The sequence below is a fragment of the Leuciscus leuciscus genome, assembly GCF_965113295.1.
Source record: "Leuciscus leuciscus genome assembly, chromosome: 23".
Lineage (NCBI taxonomy): Eukaryota > Metazoa > Chordata > Actinopteri > Cypriniformes > Leuciscidae > Leuciscus > Leuciscus leuciscus.
Window position 1 is genome coordinate 2035288 of NC_138747.1, and position 15295 is coordinate 2050582.

Sequence of the window (15295 nt, forward strand, 5' to 3'; positions counted from 1 at the left end):
ATCCCTCACAAACAGAACATTTTACACATGTAAGATTCAAGACTATTTTTATGGTACTTTGTTATGTATAAAATGTAGAAAAGCTGTTGACTCTTCGTTAATGAAAAGAGATTTGCACTTTTAAGCTCATGGTGTGAGAGGTTGAGAGACTAACTAATCACATGGGGCCGGTTGCATAAACCGCTAAGACTAGTATTACTACAAGTTAGTCATCAGACTGTTCTGTTTATATCTTTTTTTAAATCAGTTACATAAAAACGTAGATTGGCCTAATTTGATACTGAAAGTAAGATTGACTGACCCTTGACTTGCTAGTGAGTCATACTAAATCTTATAATATGGCTATGTTTATGCAACGGCCCTTGATCGCAAGTGTCATTTAGAAATGTGATCTCACACTGACACCTGCTGGTGAAGAGAGGACTTGTAGGCTTGCTAAGAATTGTTTAAAGTCCCCCTGTGGTGAAAATCAAGCTTTTAATGTTTTTTATGTGTCTATGTGGTGTTTTTAATATGATTTAAGACAAACCATGTGGAAAGGAGTGTGGGCAGGTGCAAATCCTGCTGGAAAATGAAGAAAGCATGAAGTGCTCTGAAAATGTCCTGGTAGACGGCTGCATTGACTCTGGATTTAATAAAGCACAGTGGACCAAACTCCTCTTTTCTGATGAGAGCAAATTTTGCATCTCATTTGGAAACCAAGGTCCCAGAGTCTGGAGGAAGAATGGAGAGACACACAATCCAAGATGCTTGAAGTCCAGTGTGAAGTTTCCACAGTCTGTGTTGGTTTGGGGAGCCATGTCATCGGCTGGTGTTGGTCCACTGTGCTGTCCACTCAACACAGCGTCTACCAGGACATTTCCAGAGCACTTCATGCTTCCTTCAGCAGACAAGCTTTATGGAGATGCTGACTTCATTTTCCAGCAGGATTTGCACCTGCCCACACTGCCGAAAGAACCAAAACCTGGTTCAATGACCATGGTATTACTGTGTGATTTCATGTAATATTCTAATTTTCTGGGATTTTGATTTCGTGGGTTTCATAAGCTGTAAGCCATAATCATCAAAAGTATAACAAATAAAGGCTTGAAATATCTCACTTTGCATGTAATGAGTCTATATAATATATTAGTTTCACCTGTTAAGTTGAATTCTTGAAATAAATCAACTTTTTGATGATATTCTAATTTTATGACCAGCACCTGTATATATATATATATATATATACATATAGCTTGAGATAATGCACTTTTACACAATTTAACACTTTATAGAATGTGATGACAAAAGGTTTTATCGAGTTGATCTTCTTTGTGAACATGTTGTGATGCAGTGATATTTGCATAAACTCTAATTACATTAATGACTATCTACTAAAATGCTAGGAAACCTTACGGTCATATTGCAAATTAAACTTTTCATTTCCTGCAATGATGTCATCAGGGACGGGTTACGAAACCCGGTCCCGGGGCTAAATTATGAAAGTATGCAGTAATGCAGGTTTACACAGAAAAAAATTACTTTTCTCTTCTCCCAGTGTATGATTGCAGAAACAATACATATGTTTGTACTGAACATTGACGGAGCAACAGATTTTGTGTGAAAATAATTCACAAAAGTGGTTTATTTTGGTTAAAATAATGAATGAATGAGGTGGCGAGACACACATATGTAAAATAATATGTTTTTAATAATGTCTAAATTAATACTTGTTAAAAACAATTACTTTAGGAAAGTTTGCACCTTTTTCTGTTTATTTTGATAAAATAATTCATTTTTGTTCAATATACTGTCATTATAATAAGTTAATATAAGAATATATTTTAAAAATACATTAAAAAAGTAAAGATTCTGAAAGCATCGAATGAGATCTCATAATAATTAAATATAAATTTACAGTTGTAACATTAAATCATATTTTATTATATGATAGTATCATATATATATATATATATATAATTATTATTATTTTTTAAATATGATGGTTTCATTATGAATATGGGGATTATCTCTTAGATGGACACCCAACTTAATATTGCTATGATATTTCCCATCTGAATCTAACCATATCATGTCAATAAATGGAAAAGTTAGTCAGCTGTTTATTATCATGTTAATTATTGGTTAATTAGGCGCAGAAGGGGCGCCTTTTACCCCAAATACTATACTTTACATATTCATCCACTATTGAAAAACTGCAGCTTTAATTATCTTGAACAAAACATAAAATCACTAAGACCACCTTTGTCTCAAAATATAGTCAATAATTTTAATGATTATCATTTGCTACTGAAATCTACAACATTTTAACATATTAGATCAAATTAGCGTAGAATGGAGTCAAGGATCAGACAAATTTCCACGTGCATCTTGAAAAGATGGGAGGAAGATAAACTCAAAGTAGTCTTTTACCGCGGTGCGCCTTTAGCCCCGTTGTCTCCTGTTCCGTTTGCAGTGCGCATCTGATCAGCGGCTGCTCTACCACAAACACAACATTTATTCATTATTCTCATTATCTCTAGATGTCATAGTCATCTCATCAGACAGCTGGATTCTCCTTTAACACCAGAGATTACAGCATAATCAGGGTTACAGCTCTGGATAACTTTGGATTTGCATTTGGAGGCATCAAAAGCAGTGATCTATTTTTATCACTTGAATTCATATGGGCTATAATCAAGACAGCACAGTGAGAAGGTCTCCGGTTCGAGTCTTGCATCTAGTGCCCTGCCCCACGGATATAAATACGGAAGCAGATGAGGATGATTCGCTTCGGAGCCTAGTTGTGTTCGGCCGTGCTGTGCAGTGTTGCAAACTATTTTCAAAGGAAAGTAGCAAACACCTTCCCTAAAAGTCACTAAATGTCGCCAGATGACGTCACACGCCAATTAACATATTCATGACGTCATCGCGTCGTACTTGCGTTCTGCCTGCCTAATGTGTTTTTTCTCTAAATTCATGCTCACATACTGTATTTTAATATAATATAATATAATATAATATAATATAGCCGAATGTCCAATAAAGCTTTTCTCATTTCCTATATTATTTTTGTCAGACAATAGCTATGATATAGTGAATGACTACATTGTTTATATTTGTAAAATTATCTGAATTGAGAGAGTTCGGGAACTGGGAACTGGATGAAAGCTCTGTAATAGTGAGAAAGCTATGACAAGTAATAAGCACAAGAAAAGAAAGGAAATTAAAATGGTCAAACTAAATTCTTTAAATATAAAACGCTAGTTGCTTTTTTGAAAAACTGTCACGGTACACACACGGGTAAAGGTAAGTTCCAAGAGCAGTATTTATTGGGTAATCCGCACTCACAACTAGTCCAGGCAAGGGTCAAATATCCGGTAAGGCAATCCAAAACACAAGAAATAAACATGAACAGGGCAGATACAAACTTCGGAAGTGCTGTAAAACAAGGACTCCATGACAAACACTGAAACAGACAGGGTATAAATAGACAGATACAAACAGGGTAATGGGGAACAGCTGAGTGCAATCACGAATGATGGGAACAGACAAAGGAGTATGGGAATTGCGGTTCCAGAGTGAATGGTGACAGGAAGGGAAAGAGACCTCTAGTGGACACCCGGGGAAACACAAACCAGACACTGTGACATAACCCCCCCTCTACGGAGCGGCTACCAGACGCTCCACGACACGAAACAAAAAACCAACAAAAGTCCAGGAGGGAGGTGGAACGGTGGAGGATCAGGGGGAGGGATCAGGAACTGGAACAGACACCGGCTCAGGAACTGGAACAGACACCACCGGCTCAGGAACAGACACCACCGGCTCAGGAACTGGCACCACCGGCTCAGGAACAGACACCACCGGCTCAGGAACAGACACCACCGGCTCAGGAACAGACACCACCGGCTCGGCGGCGGCCATCTTGTCTGAAGACACAGGTTCGGCGGCGGTCATCTTCTCCGAAGACACAGGCTCGGCAGACGTGACGTGAACAGGCTCGGCGGCGGCCATCTTGTCCGAAGACACAGGCTCGGCAGACGTGACGTGAATAGTCTCGGCGGCGACCATCTTGTCCGAAGACACAGGCTCGGCAAGCGTGACGTGAACAGGCTCGGCGGTGGCCATCTTGTCCGAAGACACAGGCTCGGTAGACGTGATGTGAACAGTCTTGGCGGCGGCCATCTTGTCCGAAGACACAGGCTCGGCAGGCGTGACGTGAACAGGCTCGGCGGCGGCCATCTTGTCAGGGGACACAGGCTCGGCGGCGGCTATCTGGTTTGGAAACGCTGGCTCGGCAGACGTGACCTGAACAGTCTCTGGATCGGCAAACGTGACGTGCACAGGCTCTGGCTCTGGATCGGCAGATGTGATGTGCACAGGCTCTGGATCGGCAGACGTGAGGTGCACAGGCTCTGGATCGGCAGACGTGATGTGAACAGGCTCTGGATCGGCAGACGTGACGTGCACAGTCTCTGGATCCACGGAACTCATGCGCTTCCTCCATGCACTCAGAACAGTCAAAGTATAGAAAAGGAAGACCACCTTCTTGGCCATGGCAGGACTGATGATGGGCAGTTCTGGGATGATCTCCGGGACGACAGCAGGCTGCACGGGGACGGTCTCCGAGATGACAGCGGGCTGCACGGTGACGGCCTCCGGGATGACAGCGGGCTGTTCGGGGACGACCACCGGGACGACAGCGGGTTGCACAGGGACGGCCTCCGGGATGACAGCGGGCTGTTCGGGAACGGCTTCTGGTACATTGGGGAGGCAGGACGTCCTCCTTCTCCTCCGCTGTCCTTGATGGCGAATAGCAGGCTCTGGGCTGGACAGAACCAGTGGTGAAGGGAGCTCTGGGTTGGGCATCACCAGCCCAGGGTCGAAGAGAGACTGAAGCGGAGAGTGATACCGGGGCTCACATCTAGCACCTCCCCTCCCACGACCTCCACGGGTCCCAGAAAACCTGGCCAGACGAGTTCCCTCCAATGATTGTCTGTGTCTGATGGAAGGGGACTCGGGGGAATTAACCGTCATGGCCTCCTCAGTCTGACGGGCCCACAGCGCGAAACACTGAAAAATGTTCAAACGCGGTTCCGTCTCTCCGGCTCGAGAAACCCCACCGTGCTGGGTTCCTTTCCTCCAAGTAGGAGGAAGGATACAGAAGCCCGTACTGCTGGATCTTGACATTGTGATGGAGTCCTTCTGTCACGGTACACACACGGGTAAAGGTAAGTTCCAAGAGCAGTATTTATTGGGTAATCCGTACTCACAACTAGTCCAGGCAAGGGTCAAATATCCGGTAAGACAATCCAAAACACAAGAAATAAACATGAACAGGGCAGATACAAACTTCGGAAGTGCTGTGACATAAAACAAGGACTCCATGACAAACACTGAAACAGACAGGGTATAAATAGACAGATACAAACAAGGTAATGGGGAACAGCTGAGTGCAATCACGAATGATGGGAACAGACAAAGGATTATGGGAATTGCGGTTCCAGAGTGAATGGTGACAGGAAGGGAAAGAGACCTCTAGTGGACACCCGGGGAAACACAAACCAGACACTGTGACAGGAACGCTGTGGAACCCACACCCTGACCGTAGGGAGGTACCATGTGGGAGTCACACATACGTGACCCCGGATCACAAAACCAGTCACAAGTAGCACGGGTAGGGAAGACCGCCAGGGATGGTTGTAACACTTTTTGCTTCAGAACCTAACTCGCTTAATTTTTTAGCTTCAGTTCTCAAACTTTTATACAAATGATGACCCATATTTGTTTACTACCAATTCACCCCTCTACAACAGGGGTTTTCAAAGTCTATGGGCCCTATTTTAACTATTTGAAACGCAAGTATCAAACGCGAAACGCAAGTAACTTTGTGGGCGGGTCTCGGGTCCCGACGCAAATCTAAAATGGGTTGGTCTGAAGTAGCTACATTACTCATAGGTGTGGTTTGGGCGAAACGTGAAATAAACTAATCAGAGCATCATCTCACATTCTCTTTAAGAGCAGGCGCGCTTGTTCCATGGCGGATGGCTATTATAACGGCGGATTTGCCAGGCGCACGCCAGGAGCGGTTCACAGCCGAGGAGACCGACGTTCTCGTCAGGGCCATAAAACACTGAGAAGTGACATTGTATGGGGATGGAGAAACACACCCAGATTAGCTTCGGTTAAACAGACGTATAATCATTTTGGCAAATGTGTAAGCTAGATTTATGCCTATTTTTCACATCTTCATGGACACCACAATGATTTCCCACCAGCGGAGCTAGTTGATAGATTAAACTTTTGCCGTATCTGGTCGGCAAAACTACAAACACATCTTCCTTTTTTAAGAATGACTTAAGTGCCGTTCTTTATTCTTTTCTCAGAGAAAAGCTTAACTCCAAGTCCTCCAGAGTCACGGACAAAGCCGATTCGAAAGACCGCTGTTCGCCAGCAGCAGCTCTTCTTTGTTTTCAATTAGCAGGGAATTCACGCAGAACTGTCACAACTCTGCCGTCATTATGTTAAGCCCGCCCACCGACTCTATACACAATTTGATTGGCCTGACTAGAGTTTGTTTTTTCCAACTTGAAAGTCAACGGAGAGTTGCTAGACTACACTGGCTGCAAAATAAATGTTGCTGCCGCTAGGGTGCATCTAGATTTCTAGGCTATCTTCAAGACGTATACACACATTCTTCCCGTGTGTTGACATCAATCTTTATGACTGTCAGACGACACGAGACTGTTGATATACACGAATAGCTAGTCAATGGGTATTTGATACCAACATTCTTTAAAATATCTTCTTTTGTGTAAACCAGAATATACAGGTTCAAGAACTCGTACAGGAAACAACTTGAGGGTAAGAAATGACAAAAAAAATTATTTTTGGGTGAGCCATCCTTAAAAAAATTTTTTTTACTTGAATAAAATAGCCTAATAAAATAAATGTTAGATGAAACAAAACAAAAAGTAATTATTTTATTTCATTTTTATTTAGTTTAATTTGTACTAATAATACAAAAATATATAACTATATATAGGCTATTTAATATTTTAAATAGAATTTAAGTTTAAGTAATTTTGTTGTGTTGTTGTCATGTAGTTTTTTTTTTAAATATAGAAAACTAATAAAAATGACAACACAATAAAATGACTAAACATTAATTCAATTTAAAATGAAAAATATAAAAATATTAATTAAACCTATAATAGGATCTTACTAAAATAACACTAGCATCACGTAAACTTTCCATATTGCCATCTGTCTAATTTGATGAGCTTCTACCGAATGGCAGATGAATTTGCAGCAGAATACCGAATATATTTGAGAAGATAGGAATATCAAAAGATAGGAAATCTTTTCTCCTCACTTTCATCAAAGGTGCATGTTTTGCTGTACTATTCTTGATTAAAGAAATTGCATTTTTTTATGATTTAATAAAATTTTTGACTTCATGGTTAAAAAATGTTTTTAAGCTTGATCAACCAGTTATTACTGTAATGTACAGTAAAGATGAAGCAACGATTACACTGAATCTCCACTGACTGAACCTCCTCTAATAAGCTGTAAACCACCTCCCATTAGAGTCCTATAAATCTGTAACACAAGACGGCAGATTCCGAGTACAAAGAGATCACGAGTACAAGAGAAGACATGTACAGTCAAGGACCAACAATCGGGACAATAAACCCCTCATTCAGTGGCGCTCCAGATGAGAAGAATCCATCACAGCCCAGGATGGATCCGCCACCGTATCCAGGCATGTCTATATATCCACAAGGTCCAGTTCACACCGGGGTCATGGTTCAGCCCACTGTGTTCATGACCTCCACACCAGCGCCTGTTAATTTGCCGGATTACTTCGGCTACTCCATCTTTACTCTGCTGTGTTGTTGTTTCCCACTGGGAATCGCTGCCGTCATCTACTCTACCTCTGTAAGTATTCACTCTCACTTCATATATAGCTTGAGATATACACTGTAAAAAATGTACCGTAGAATTTACAGGCAAAAAAGTTACCAAAAAGTCCTGTAAAAATGTTGGTAATTGCTGTCAAATTGATTACAGTATAATACTGTAAAGCATTTTACAGGTAATGTATGTGAAATAAAATTTCTAAACTAAAGTTGCCAAATAAAATCCTGTAAATACCCCCAAAATCCAGGATGAAGTTTTAATAGTTTAACATTTAAAACGTAGTTTTTTTGCGTGAATATATTTACAAATGAATAAAAACCATGTCAAGGGTGTTGAAAGTAAAAGGGATCGTTCACCAAATACTTCTGTCATCATTTACTCTCTCTCATATTGTTCCAAACCTGTATGAGTTTCTTCAGTTGAACACAAAAGAAGATAATTTGAAGAATTTTGGGAATTCTTCCTTTAAAGATTTTCTTTGTCTGGTAGAATGTTTAAAACATATATATATATATATAGCTTGAGATAATGCACTTTTACACAATTTAACACTTTATAGAATGTGATTACAAAAGGTTTTACATTTACATTTACATTTATTCATTTAGCTGACGCTTTTATACAAAGCGACTTACAATTGCTATATATGTCAGAGGTCACACGCCTCTGGAGCAACTAGGGGTTAAGTGTCTTGCTCAGGGACACATTGGTGTCTCACAGTGGATTCGAACCCGGGTCTCTCACACCAAAGGCATGTGTCTTATCCATTGCGCCACCACCACCCCAGATGTTTTATTGAGTTGATCTTCTTTGTGAACATGTTGTGATGCAGTGATATTAGCATAAACTCTAATTACATTAATGGCTATCTACTAAAATGCTGGGAAACCTTACGGTCATATTGCAAATTAAACTTTTCATTTCCTGCAATGATGTCATCAGGGACGGGTTACGAAACCCGGTCCCGGGGCTAAATTATGAAAGTATGCAGTAACGCAGGTTTACACAGAAAAAAATTACTTTTCTCTTCTCCCAGTGTATGATTGCAGAAAAAATATATTATGTTTGTACTGAACATTGACGGAGCAACAGATTTTGTGTGAAAATAAATCACAAAAGTGGTTTATTTTGTTTAAAAATCTTATGAATGAATGAGGTGGCGAGACACACATTTGTAAAATAATATGTTTTTAAAAATTAATACTTGTTAAAAACAATCACTTTAGCAAAGTGTGCACCCTTTTCTGTTTATCTTGATCAAATAATTCATTTTTGTTCACGATATGATCATGATATGTGTTACGAACTGCTCCGAGACAAGAAGGTTGAGGATCCCAAATGCAGTTTATTAGAGTAATCCAAAATCCAGGCAAGGGTCATACACAGGCAGGCAGTCCATACAAACAAACAAACAAATCCAAAGGGTAAGACAGGAACAAGAAAACCAGGACACAGGCAGATATCAAGAACCAGGAACATCGACAACAGTGGAAACGCTCAGAAATGCCGTGTAACAACATACAAAACTTCACAGTGAGTGATGGGGTGAACCAGGCTTATATGGGGTGAGCCAGAGCCATAGAGAGAGAGAGTTGCGACACTCTCTGATGTCGCCGCTATGGCTGTCACGTGGTTCATGTAAGCCCCAATAGTTCCAAAACGTACGCTGGCTGTCATGTTCTTCTATGGGACAGACAGCAGCGATTGCATTATTGAACGGTAAATATAAAAGAAAACACACACCCAAGTACTTTTTCAGCTGTTATTGCATTATTGCATTTTGTTAATGTCAGTTTTGCATTTGGAGATAAGGTTTAAGCTATATTTTTGGAGGGAAAAGCTTAGTGTTCATGTTCGCATGGGTAGTAGCACTGGCTTTAGCGGCTCTACTTAACTTTTCCATATCATTCATCTGATGATGGACGTCTCATGATATTTATTTTAGCACAACTGGGCTGTATTAGGCTATTGATTCCCGTGATTTTGCTTATAAATTTTGATTCAGCCATTAGCCTACCTTCGTGATCACGCAAAGAGGTCTGCCGTGGCGGTCCGTTCAGAATTCGCTTAGAAGCTAGCTCACTTCTTCTGATGAAAGTGGCCACCCCCAGGACCACAACGTGAAACATGATCATGTTAAGACTAAGAATATTATTTTAAGATTAAGGCCATACACATTATCAAAACTATAACAGATTAAAAACGAATTTAAGCATGGCTGATACAAATGAAGGTTTTCAAATAAAATATTTTTTATTAAACAATGACAGACAACAAAAATGTGTGCTTGTGTGTGTGAACAAGAAAAACAAAAACCAGGGGCAGGTGATCCATGAAACAGACAGGACTGGTGATGGCCATAACAATCCTAAAGGTCCAGCATTGTTCTCACAAGCCGCTTCACTCAAGACAATAATAACATAATGAAAAGTTAGTATATCCCAAAAAATTAAATTAAATAAAAGTTGCTATAAAGGTGGTAGCGATTCATTACCGAACTCTTAGCTGACGAAGTCACGCTAGCTAACTAACGTTAGCTAGCAGGCAGTGCTTGAAAATTGGTTGAAACAACCAACATAAAATATAAATAATTACGCTGTGCATGTACAAATGAAGACCAGTATAAGCATCGCAAAGGGCCTCTGATACAATATAGACAGTTGACAATTCAAAAGAGGTCGATATTTCGGCAACTTAACTCTGGAACAACTTGACGCGCAGCAATGTAAGTGAATGGTGTCCAACGCCCAAATGACAGTGTTTGGAACTATTCCGATCTTCATATCCCGGAAGTAGGCGGTTAAAAGCGCCGCCATTATTTACAACGGAGGTCTATGGGAGTGTCGCAACTCTCTCTCTCTATGGCTCTGGGGTGAGCTAAACAAGATAATGAGACACAGGTGAAAGTAATAATGAGTGCTGATGAGTCCAGGCAGAGAATTATGGGAGATGTAGTTTGTGAGTGAAACCGGATAGTCTGATGTGGAGTGCCCTCTGGTGGCTCTCAAGGGCACTCCAGCTGATGACCGTTACAATATGACATGAGATTTTTAGTATGAAATAAAACACGCATTGACAGTTTGTTTGTTTTTTGCAGACTCGAAATGCTAACATAGCAGGACAGCAAGATTTAGCGACCAAGTCCTCCAGAACGACACTGATCCTGAACCATTTCGCTCTCGGTATCGGCCTCGCAGTCTACATACTGATCCTCCTCCTCTTACTGCATCAGTACAACGTTTTTTAATGCTGTATTCTGCTTCACATGCAGCTAATCATGATTTTACCAAAGAAATGACAAATTACTAGTGGTGTAGGCCTATGTGAAATTATTTGCCTTCAAATATATTCAGTGTATTCTTTTGATTGGTGCCTTTTATTTATTTATTTAATTAATTAATTATTCCGTTTAATGAATCTTATTAATATGTTCTTTATGAATTCTCTAGTCATTGATAGTATTAATGTAATCATTCTTTATTTTGCATAATTCTTTTACATGTTATTTTTTTTTTTTTTATCATTTATATATTTTCTACTATATGCTCTGAGATGTTTGATTATGTGATGTACCTTCGTAACAAAATATTAGGTGTTGGAATCTTTCGGATTCGATTCAAATCGATTCTTGAGGTAAAAAATCCCACTGAATGAAACGTGAACCTTGAAATTTATTTAGTTTTTCTTTTCATTTTAGTCGACCCATTATTATTATTATTATTAATCTGACTGCAATCATTACACACATGACTGACATTCTTCTGAAATAAAGCAAGGCAGGCCATTTTATTTATAAAAAGCAAATAAAAAAACAATAGGACAAATACAACAGAAAAAAATATACAAATTAAATCAACTTTAAGTTTTTTTAACATGTACTAAGAAATACTAAATTGAATAATCAAATGTAAAAATAAAACACTGTATAGTCTACACTGTATGACTTAAATATAAATTGATTCATATTAAACATAAAAACGATTCAGTCAAAAGTAGTGACTGATTTTTTAATTAACATTATATTATATGTTGTTACATATCCGATTTTCTCCTAACAGTTACGTTCTCGTAGGACAAAACTGTGTTTGCATGAATAATCCACACGATGTGCATTTTGACATAATTGTGTGTGTATTTGAGCTGTGAAAGAGTCCTTTACCGCGGCTTATTGTGATTAATTACACTATGACGTGTCAATAAGTTTGAGTAGTACTGCGGAGTTAAAGAAGTGTAACAGTTTAGAAAGTCGATATTTCTAACTTGTGAATCGATGCGAATCGGTAGAGAATCACGATTCATATGTGAATCAGCCGTGCCGTTACACCCACTACGTTACTACGACATAATGGATAAGTCTGTTTGACTTTTTATTATCAGATCAAAACATATACGTTTAGGAGGATATAAGTTTCCTGTATATTCGTTGCTCTTCCCTTCTGCTTCTTCTCTTCTACCTCTCCTTTAATTCTGCAAATATTGTACTTCTTTTGGGTCTTTCTTTCTCTGTAATCTGATTTTCACAATCTTTATCTGTTAGATACAATACTCTGGATTTTATTTTAAACTATTAATTACTTGATTAATTTGTTTATCTCTATAATTTCAACCCCACCCCCCATTATGAAAATATACACAAATATTTGTATTTATACATCTGTATATAGTTCACAATGCACAAATCTGTACATAAGTCTTCTGTTCCAGATGTATACAACTTTATTATTATAATTATTATTTTCTTATGTATATGTTCTTCCTATTCGTGTCATATATGTACCCAGAACTCCTGAAAAAACACAACAAATTCCTTGTATGTTTTGCACACTTGTCGAATAAAGCTCATTTTGATTCTGAAAAATGTGTCTTAACAGTTTTTAGTACTTAAAAATTCAGTTTGAAATCCATACCTGTGGCTGTAGTAAATTAAATGCTTATACTTTATCTATTTTTATCACTTGAATTCATATGGGCTATAATCAAGACAGCACAGTGAGAAGGTCTCCGGTTCGAGTCTTGCATCTAGTGCCCCGCCCCGCAGGTATAAATACGGAAGAGGATGAGGATGATTCCGAGCCAAGTCAGAGAATGTCTAATAAGGGGAGAAGTTCCACTCTCAGTAAACTTCCGGCTTCTGAACTGGTTGCAGTTCCACTCTGGCTCCACATGAGGGCGCTCACAGGACGAGTGCAGAATGAATGGAGGTCTATGGCACTATACCTCTCAAAATCCACTTTTCTCAGGATATAATTTTTTGTCTAGTAATTTGAATGTTGTATTCGAAAGGAGATGCAAAGAAATTACACATTGCTGGGTGTTAGATTTTTTAGAGTCACTTATTTGCTTTAAAAAGTCTTTTAAAATATCAATGACGTCATACACATCGTACGACCAGAGATACTGCTTTACGGCAATCCTTCAGTCACTTTGGTGCTTTCGCACTCTGCACTTTCTTTTCTTTCGAGGCATCAACAACACAGCTGACACAGGTAAACACACAACACAGCTGACACAGGTAAACACACAACACAGCTGACACAGGTAAACACACAACACAGCTGACACAGGTAAACACACGTGCTAGAAGAGTATTTGTGTTGTTTGTTTCTGGTCCCGCTTCGGATGCCACGATGCCATCAAGCCGTATCTCTGGTCGTAATCAGTCCTTTACTGACCAATCAGCGTTCATTAGCAGAATGCTAGCGTGATATGGGCAACAACAACTCAACCTGTAAGAAATCGAAAGGACATAAGCACTTGTTCATTCAACTTTCGACCTATAACCCATGTTGAACTTGCAAAACCTACAATCAAATCTGAGATTTCTCAACGGCAATCGGGTGAAAGAGACAAATTTAGCCGTCTAGCCCCATAGACTCCCATTCATTTTGCACTCATGGGCGATCGCCCCAGGTGGAACTCTGGTGGAACTACAACCAAAATTCGGTACAATAGGACTTAATAGGGAGTGGGCAGGCTCTCCGTAGACGGGCTCTGGCCTAGTCGTGTTCGGCCGTGCTGTGCAGTGTTGCAAACTACTTTCAAAGGAAAGTAGCTAACACCTTCCCTAAAAGGCACTAAATGTCGCCAGATGACGTCACACGCCATAGCATGTTTGTGACGTCATTGCGTCGTACTTGCGTTCTGCCTGCCTAATGTGTTTTTTCTCTAAATTCATGGTCACATACTGTATTTTAATATAATATAATATAATATAATATAGCCGAATGTCCAATAAAGCTTTTCTCATTTCCTATATTATTTTTGTCAGACAATAGGTATGATATAGTGAATGACTACATTGTTTATATTTGTAAAATTATCTGAATTGAGAGAGTTCGGGAACTGGATGAAAGCTCTGTGATAGTGAGAAGGCTATGACAAGTAATAAGCACAAGAAAAGATAGGAAATTAAAATGGTCAAACTAAATTCTTTAAATATAAAACGAGAGAAGTCCGTGGAAAAACGAAAAAAACTGAAAGCAAGACCTCTCGCTCGCAGGACAGTACTGGCAACATTTTGAGGTTACTGAGGTTTGTTTAAAAAGTCGCTAGATTTGTTGCTAGTCGCTTTTTTGATTTTTTTTTTGCTGAAGGTAGGGATGGGACGGTATGAAAATTTTATATCACGATTATAGTGACCAAAATTATCGCGATTATCAATATTATCACGGTTTTGTTAAAACGAGATGAAAGTGTTCAAAAAGAGATGATGATCACACTGAAGACATTTCAACAAGTTTTATATTTGAAAATCAACAAACAACAAATAAAACAAGCAGCTCTATGCACTTTTTAAAGCAAGACTCTATTCTGTGGCATTTCCTTCCTTATAATGACGGTCGTCAATAGCAACGCAGTATAACACCGCGCACATCCATTGTAACGGACACCTAGTGTTAAGTAGTGTTCATGACATGAATGTTGATGTGCCTTTAAGATAACTTCTTCTATGGCGTACGTTATTGTATGCATGCTGTTTTTATGTGAGCGCGCACACACAGTGAGAGTGAGATTGCTCGCGCTAAGAGGAAGAAGATGACCGCTCTACTGCTGACCGTTGTTTTATTATAATATGTTTACTTCCACTTTGATTTGTAGCGTGTTTTAGAGTGTTTTCTTTTCCCTTTTAACATTCGCTCTTCGACATGTGTGTGAAGAGTGTGCTTATAACTGAGAGAAAACATATATAAAAGTCTCGTGGAACTACTAGTTCATTTGCACTGTCTTGTATTCTTCATCTGGGCAGACTTCAAACTCTCTGACAGACGTTACACCATGTAACTTATCACAATGGACACTCTCGTTTCATTCAAATACAACTTTGCCATCTTGCGTCTCTGTTTTTAATTGTACTGCTATTGAAAATTAAATCAGAGTTGATTTATTGTTT

The 15295-nt window shown here is 39.3% G+C and overlaps 2 long non-coding RNA genes across 2 annotated transcripts in view; one reads left to right on the forward strand and one right to left on the reverse strand.

The window, feature by feature from the left end:
• Positions 1-7619: 7619 nt before the first annotated feature.
• The window catches only part of LOC309488039, a 29695-nt gene continuing 22019 nt past the window's right edge, over positions 7620-15295 (forward strand). The window contains exon 1 of the long non-coding RNA XR_014201987.1: positions 7620-7923. This is a non-coding gene — a long non-coding RNA (uncharacterized lncRNA). The remainder of the gene's footprint in view (positions 7924-15295) is intronic.
• On the reverse strand, positions 14605-15154 carry LOC309488056. The gene is made up of 2 exons (XR_014202003.1): positions 14743-15154; positions 14605-14708 (listed from the first exon to the last, which is right to left on the reverse strand). It is a non-coding gene; the product is annotated as an uncharacterized lncRNA (long non-coding RNA).